Below are 6,287 nucleotides of genomic sequence, written 5' to 3' on the forward strand. Positions count from 1 at the left end.
AAACCAAGGTTGAAGTGGCCTAGGAATACCCTGTTTTCTAAACGCGAGACAAAACTAGGGTAATCAGAGATGTCTGAATTCCGAAGCTCCACAAGCTTGACTTCTAGATCAAAATCATTATAGTGGCAGGAGGATTGACTGAGTTTGTTGCAACTGTATGCATTTACACAATGCGAGTTGTTGGAACTTGGAAGTACTGATGAATTGCAAGCTGCAATCGAAACTTTTGAGAAGTAGAGCCAGGAGTCTCTGCCCAAAACCTGAACGTGAATTTTTAGACCTTGAGATGGTGTCAGTGCCTAGGAATGATTTTTAAATGAGATTGTCATGCTTTGAAGAAAAAAATTCTAATCATCATCGTCCCTTGGATGAAAACTTGGCAATCGCCATGCCCGTTGAGAATGAGAAATTTGAAGTGTATGGAGAGGAATTTTTAAATGAAGGTATGGCCTTTCTACACGGGCTAAAAATTTGTAAAGGTGGAAATTCAATGCATGAACTGAAGTGGAAAGAAAACATTTTGATGGGCGTTATACAACGCTGAGTTGATATTAGGGTTTTGTGCCCTACCTGCGTTAAGGTGGTAAAGTTGGATAAATTGGGTTGGACCAGTGTTACAGGATGGTGCATTTATTTCTTTCTTATACTCAGTTGTATATTAACGTCTACAACGGTTAACACTCCTATATGTGTGGATGATATATAGTGAATGAAATACAAATTTATATCAATATATAGGTGACATATCATTATTGGAATTGTTACTATATACACACAACGAACGCCACCACCGAGTTAAATGCATCGCAGGTCTTTGAAGGCGTATCACATTATTCTGAGAGCGTCACTCTTGAATAATACATCAATTAAGAAGTTGTATAGATGGCATATATGATAGCTTCTCTACAAATTCCACCAATAAATGGAAAATCTTTGGGAGATCAAGAATTCTTGCATGGAACATATTACTCATCACTTGTCGATTCCACAATAATCTGTAGAAGTTTTGTTCATGCAAATGTTTCAAGAAGACATATATATGGTTGGAAGTTTTTGACGAAGGAGAGGAAAACTAAAGGCAAAAGTGATAGACAACTTATCTCTGAGTCACATTCAGGACACTTGCATACATTTGCATCCATGGGAGAGAGTAGTGTCGGAGATCCTGCTCAATCATATGATGAAGATTCCCCTGTGAGATTGTTTACATGACCTGATTCAAAGAGTCCACGAATATGCATAATGGGCGGTGGATTTGAAGGTCTTTATACTGCTTTACATTTAGATTCCTTGATGTGGCCTCCTGATAAGAAGCCTCAAAACTACTATTGAACTCTTCTGTGCTATTTATCAAAGATAAAGTGAAGACCATATGCCCTTGTTATGGTTCAAAAGGCAATGGATTACAGACTTCTAGCAATGTTGGCGCTTCTTATCTTGAAAGTGGAATGAAGGTTGAATATGACTTCCGGGTTATTGTTGGCACTTGGTGCTGAGGCAAAATTGGATGTCGTGTAAGGTGCCTTAGAGTTTGCTCAACCATTTTCTACTTTGGAAGATGCCATAGTTTCAAAGTGGATTGTGTGGGTGTTGGCGAGAAGCTTGTGAAAGAGATATTGGAGAAAACACTTAGATCTTTGGAGCAGAAAAGGTTTGGAAAGAGAGAGTCTCCTATTCATGTCATTGTGGTTGGATCCGAATACTGTGGGAATGAATTAACTAAAACTATCGAAGAAAGATTAGCAGATCAAGGGAAGGTCCAAGTTGTTAATGTAGAATCTTTGGGCAGCGATCAATGTCCAACCTCTTTTACCTTTCAGGTTTCAAAATTTAGGGGAGATGATGACTCTTGGGAAGAATGATGTAGTATGTGCGCCAACCTTCGTAGAGGACTTAATTCCTAATGGCCGTGTGGTAAATATAGCAAGGAAGTTGGCTTACTTGTATCGAATGCCTACGAATGAACAAAGAGTTAAAGTTGGGCTTAGCTGGCTGGAAAAATCTAGCATTGATTACATTGCAGATTTGCAAAGTGCCATTACACAGGCTTTGGGAAGTTGAACGAACAAAGAGTTGGGTTTAACTGGCTGGAAAAGTATAGAATTGATTCCATTGCACATTTGCGGAGTGCCATTACAAAATCTTTTGATGAGACTTAATTATAAATAATATCACTCACTCTGGTAATCCCTAAATTTAACATGAACAAACAAGGAGATTTGAAGGGATCAGTATGAAAAATCAATGATTCCTTCAAGTGGGTGAGGAGATGTTTTACTTTTTAGAGCTATGGACCTCAAATCATCTATCCAGAGCACTTTCGGCATAGTCGATCTTGGAAATTGGCTCAATGTAGATACATTCTGATTACTTGAGGCAACCAATATTAACACATACCTGACCTTTACATCAATGTCAGCTACAGTAATGATCAAAGAAGGATTATGGATTCTGAGAATCCCTTTCATGCTTGCATAGGTTGAATGGGTGAGAGAAACATTAGAATGTGATGATTATGAAATTGAATTAATCTCCCAATTAAATATTTTGAAGAGTCTCTCTTGGAAAACTGCTTTTGGTCATCGTAGATCCAAAGAAGCCTCTTCACATGGGCATAATGAGCCTCTTCATACAACAATGAATGATTTCTTTCCTACAATAGATCATAATTTTTCAAGGAGAGGAACCAAGACAACAACTTCATTCACAGAATGACCATAAAACATTTCATCTATATCTTGAGGATACATTGCATCCCATTGTGTGATGTAGCCATGAGAAAAGACTCTCTACCATTGATCATCACTAATTTTCATTATGTCCTTGTGAATTATAATGGTCTGAGACACATGCAAGTCTATGATCATTATCTCCCCATGTTTCTTTGTCTTGTGGGTCTGTTGGAAGAACAAAAGGTCCAACATTTCTGTACTTTTGAAATAGGTAGCTGCATCAAAGGGTTACAATGGCATGGTATATGATATTTGAAAATGGAAATTTAAGAGTATGCATGCATATATAGGTGTGTTGGGATTTAGTTCCAACTGCAACATAAACAGCTCGACATAAATCTGATTTGTTGTAGATATTCCAGACTGTTGGATGCCTCAAAGTCGTGCTTGATATTTTCCACATTTATGTGCATTAAATTTTCAGCATTAAATTCCCCTGCAACAGCCGACTTCATTTCTTCAAAAGGCATCACTGCTTGCTGCATTTAATACGCAGATAAGCTTTAGAAGATATTTTTATTATCTTATTGTTTAAAGTCAAATATGTTTTAACATATAAATGTAATGAACAACAGTTCTGTTTCAAGGTTAGAAAAATGAAACTGAGTTTTTTCTTGTAACGCACAGCAGTGCTGAAACTGAGTTTTTCTTGTAATGCACAGCAGTGTTGAAACTCTAACTTTCTGAGATAGCAGAAATTGGTTTGTAGAACTAAAGCGTTCCTGTAGTAATCCCTCTGTCAAGAGAAAGATGCTCTTTAGTATAATCTTTTGTGAAAATCCCTCTATGTGAGGAAGACGAATTTGTATCAGTTGGTTTACTGTTTATAAATAGAAGTTTTATTTGCACGTTGCTGTTACACCGTAAGCAGAAAATAGTTTCTCGTTGCTGTTACACCAGTTTCAGCGTTGCTGAAACACCGATGTTGTTACACTGCAAATAGCAACTGACGAAATTGCGTTGCTGAAACACCAGTTTCAACGTTGCTGAAACACCGTATTCCGCAAACGATTTTTATTTCCGCTGTGTTAAAACAGAGTATTGTTCTGTTTTTCAGTTTTGTTTAGAATTATCAGAAATTCCAACATGGTATCAGAGCTGGTCTAGGCACTCAGTGAGTCAAAAACAGAGTTTGTTTTTTCATTGTAGGAGTTGTAAGAAGCTTATTGAGCAGATTTTCTCCAGCAGAGAAAGTTTTTGCCTGTTTTTATTTATACAGTCAGTATCTCTTCTTTATTTATACAAGTTAAGATGGCAGATGCTGGAACAGGTTTGAAAAATTCCCAACTGCCACAGTTTAATGGGAAAAATCACAGTTATTGGTCCATAACAATGAAAGCATTGTTTGCTTCTCAAGGAATATGGGAGCTGGTTGAAACTGGCTATGCTGAACCTGCAGATGCAACAGCGTTAGCTGCTTTAACAGTAGCAGAAAGAGACCAGTTGAAGAGCGACAGGAAGAAGGATGCAAAAGCTCTCTTTTTTCTCTTCCAATAAGTACATGAAAGTGTTTTTCCACGGATTACAGCAGCAACAAAATCCAAGGAGGCATGGGATATTCTCAAAACTACCTATCAGGGCATGGAGAAAGTGAAGACTACAAAGTTGCAAATGTTGAGGAGAGACTTTGAAACACTCAGCATGAAGGAATCTGATACAATAGATTCATTCTTCACTAAGGCTATTGGGTTGATAACCCAGATAAGATCTCATGGTGAGATTCTTGAAGAAAGAAGGATTGTAGAGAAGATCTTGAGAATTTTACCCTCAAGGTTTGAATCTATTGTGGTAGCAATAGAAGAAACAAAGGATCTCTCACAGTTCACAGTAGATGAACTGAGTGCTTCTCTTATGTCTCATGAACACAGACTGAGTAGAGGAACAGATTCCTCTTTTGAGTAAGCATTCAAGACTCAGATGTCTTTTGGCCAAGGAAAAGGTCGAGGCAGAGCAAATAACAGAGGTCGTGGAAGAAGCCAAAACAAAGCCAGAAATAATCCTGCAAGCACAAGTGGAAGGAGCTGCAATCAGAACCAAGATGAAGGTTCAAGCAAACAGCAAGCTCATGGACAAAGGTATGACAAATCCCAAGTCCAATGTCATTATTGTAAGAAATATGGACACTACGCCAATGAATGTAGGAAAAAACAAAATGATATGAATAGTAGGCAGAATGCTAATTTTGCAAATGAAGAAGATAAGAATCCAAAGATTGTGCCGTTAGCATGTAACTTTGCACAAGACAAACAAGACGATTTTTGGTTCTTAGACTCAGGTTGTAGTAATCACATGACTGGAAATATTGAAATGTTTGCCAATCTGGATGAAAATGTGAAATCTGAGGTAACAACAGGAACTGATAGTAAGATATCTGTCAAGGGTAAGGGCAGAGTCAGTATCCGAGCAAGAAATGGAGAACAGATGATTGTGCCAGAGGTATACTATGTACCTGGTCTGAAATATAATCTTTTGAGCATTGGACAACTCATTAACAAAGGTTACAATGTGTTCTTCAAAGATGATATGTGTTGAATCAGAGACATACCTCCAAGTAAGAAGATCATTGCACAGGCGCAGATGACCAGCAATAGAATGTTTCCTCTCAAACTCAGGGTAGATTTGAAGGAAGGAAGAACTATTGTAGTTGTAACACAAGAAGTCTTTCAGGAACAAGTGAAAGATGAGAATTGGTTGTGGCACTTGAGATTTGGACATCTCAATTTCGGAGGCTTGAACCTATTGCACAGAAAGGGAATGGTAAAGGGATTGCCATTGATCAAGAAACCGGACAGCCTTTGTGAAGGTTGCATCTTGGGCAAGCAACACAAAGAAAGCTTTCCAGCAGGAAAGAGTATAAGGGCAAAAGCACCCTTGGAAATTGTTCACTCCGATGTGTGTGGACCGATGCAAATACCATCATTTGCCGAAAATAAATATGTTTTAACTTTCATTGATGATTACACTAGAAAGACATGGGTGTATATGCTGAAACAAAAGAGTGAAGTGTTTGAGAAATTCCGCCACTTCAAAACTCTTGTTGAGAAGCAGTGTGGGCATTATATCAAAGTGCTCAGAATAGATAGAGGAGGAGAGTACATCTCCAAAGACTTTCTGCATTTTTGCAGAGAGAATGGCATACAAAAGTAGTTCACCGCGAGGTATACACCTCAGCAAAACGGTGTTGCCGAAAGGAAGAATAGGACCATTCTTGACATGGTCAGAAGTATGCTGAAGGCAAAACACTTGCTGCATGAGTATTGGGCAGAAGCTGTCATTTGCGTAGTTTACATCTTGAATAGATGCCCAACTAAAGTTGTCATGAACAAAATACCAGAAGAAGCATGGAGTGGTCAAAAGCAAACAGTCACTCACATGAGAGTATTCGGTTGTGTAGCATATGCACATGTACTGGATCAGCTAAGGCAGAAGCTTGACAGTAAGGGGGAGAAGTGTGTCTTTATTGGCTATTGTGATGAGTCAAAAGCATACAAACTCTATAATCCATCCACCAAGAAATTAATAGTAAGCAGAGATGTGCAGTTCATTGAAGATGAA

General features: G+C 38.2%; 1 pseudogene; it reads left to right on the forward strand.

Annotated features, from left to right (window-relative positions):
- The first annotated feature begins 882 nt into the window (after positions 1-882).
- LOC149212536 (alternative NAD(P)H-ubiquinone oxidoreductase C1, chloroplastic/mitochondrial-like) lies at positions 883-1,862 on the forward strand (annotated as a pseudogene).
- Positions 1,863-6,287: the final 4,425 nt, after the last annotated feature.

Source organism: Pinus tabuliformis, chromosome 1_1, assembly GCF_031772625.1.
Source record: "Pinus tabuliformis cultivar Carrire ecotype Pingquan chromosome 1_1, CPIR1, whole genome shotgun sequence".
Taxonomy (NCBI): Eukaryota; Viridiplantae; Streptophyta; class Pinopsida; order Pinales; family Pinaceae; genus Pinus; species Pinus tabuliformis.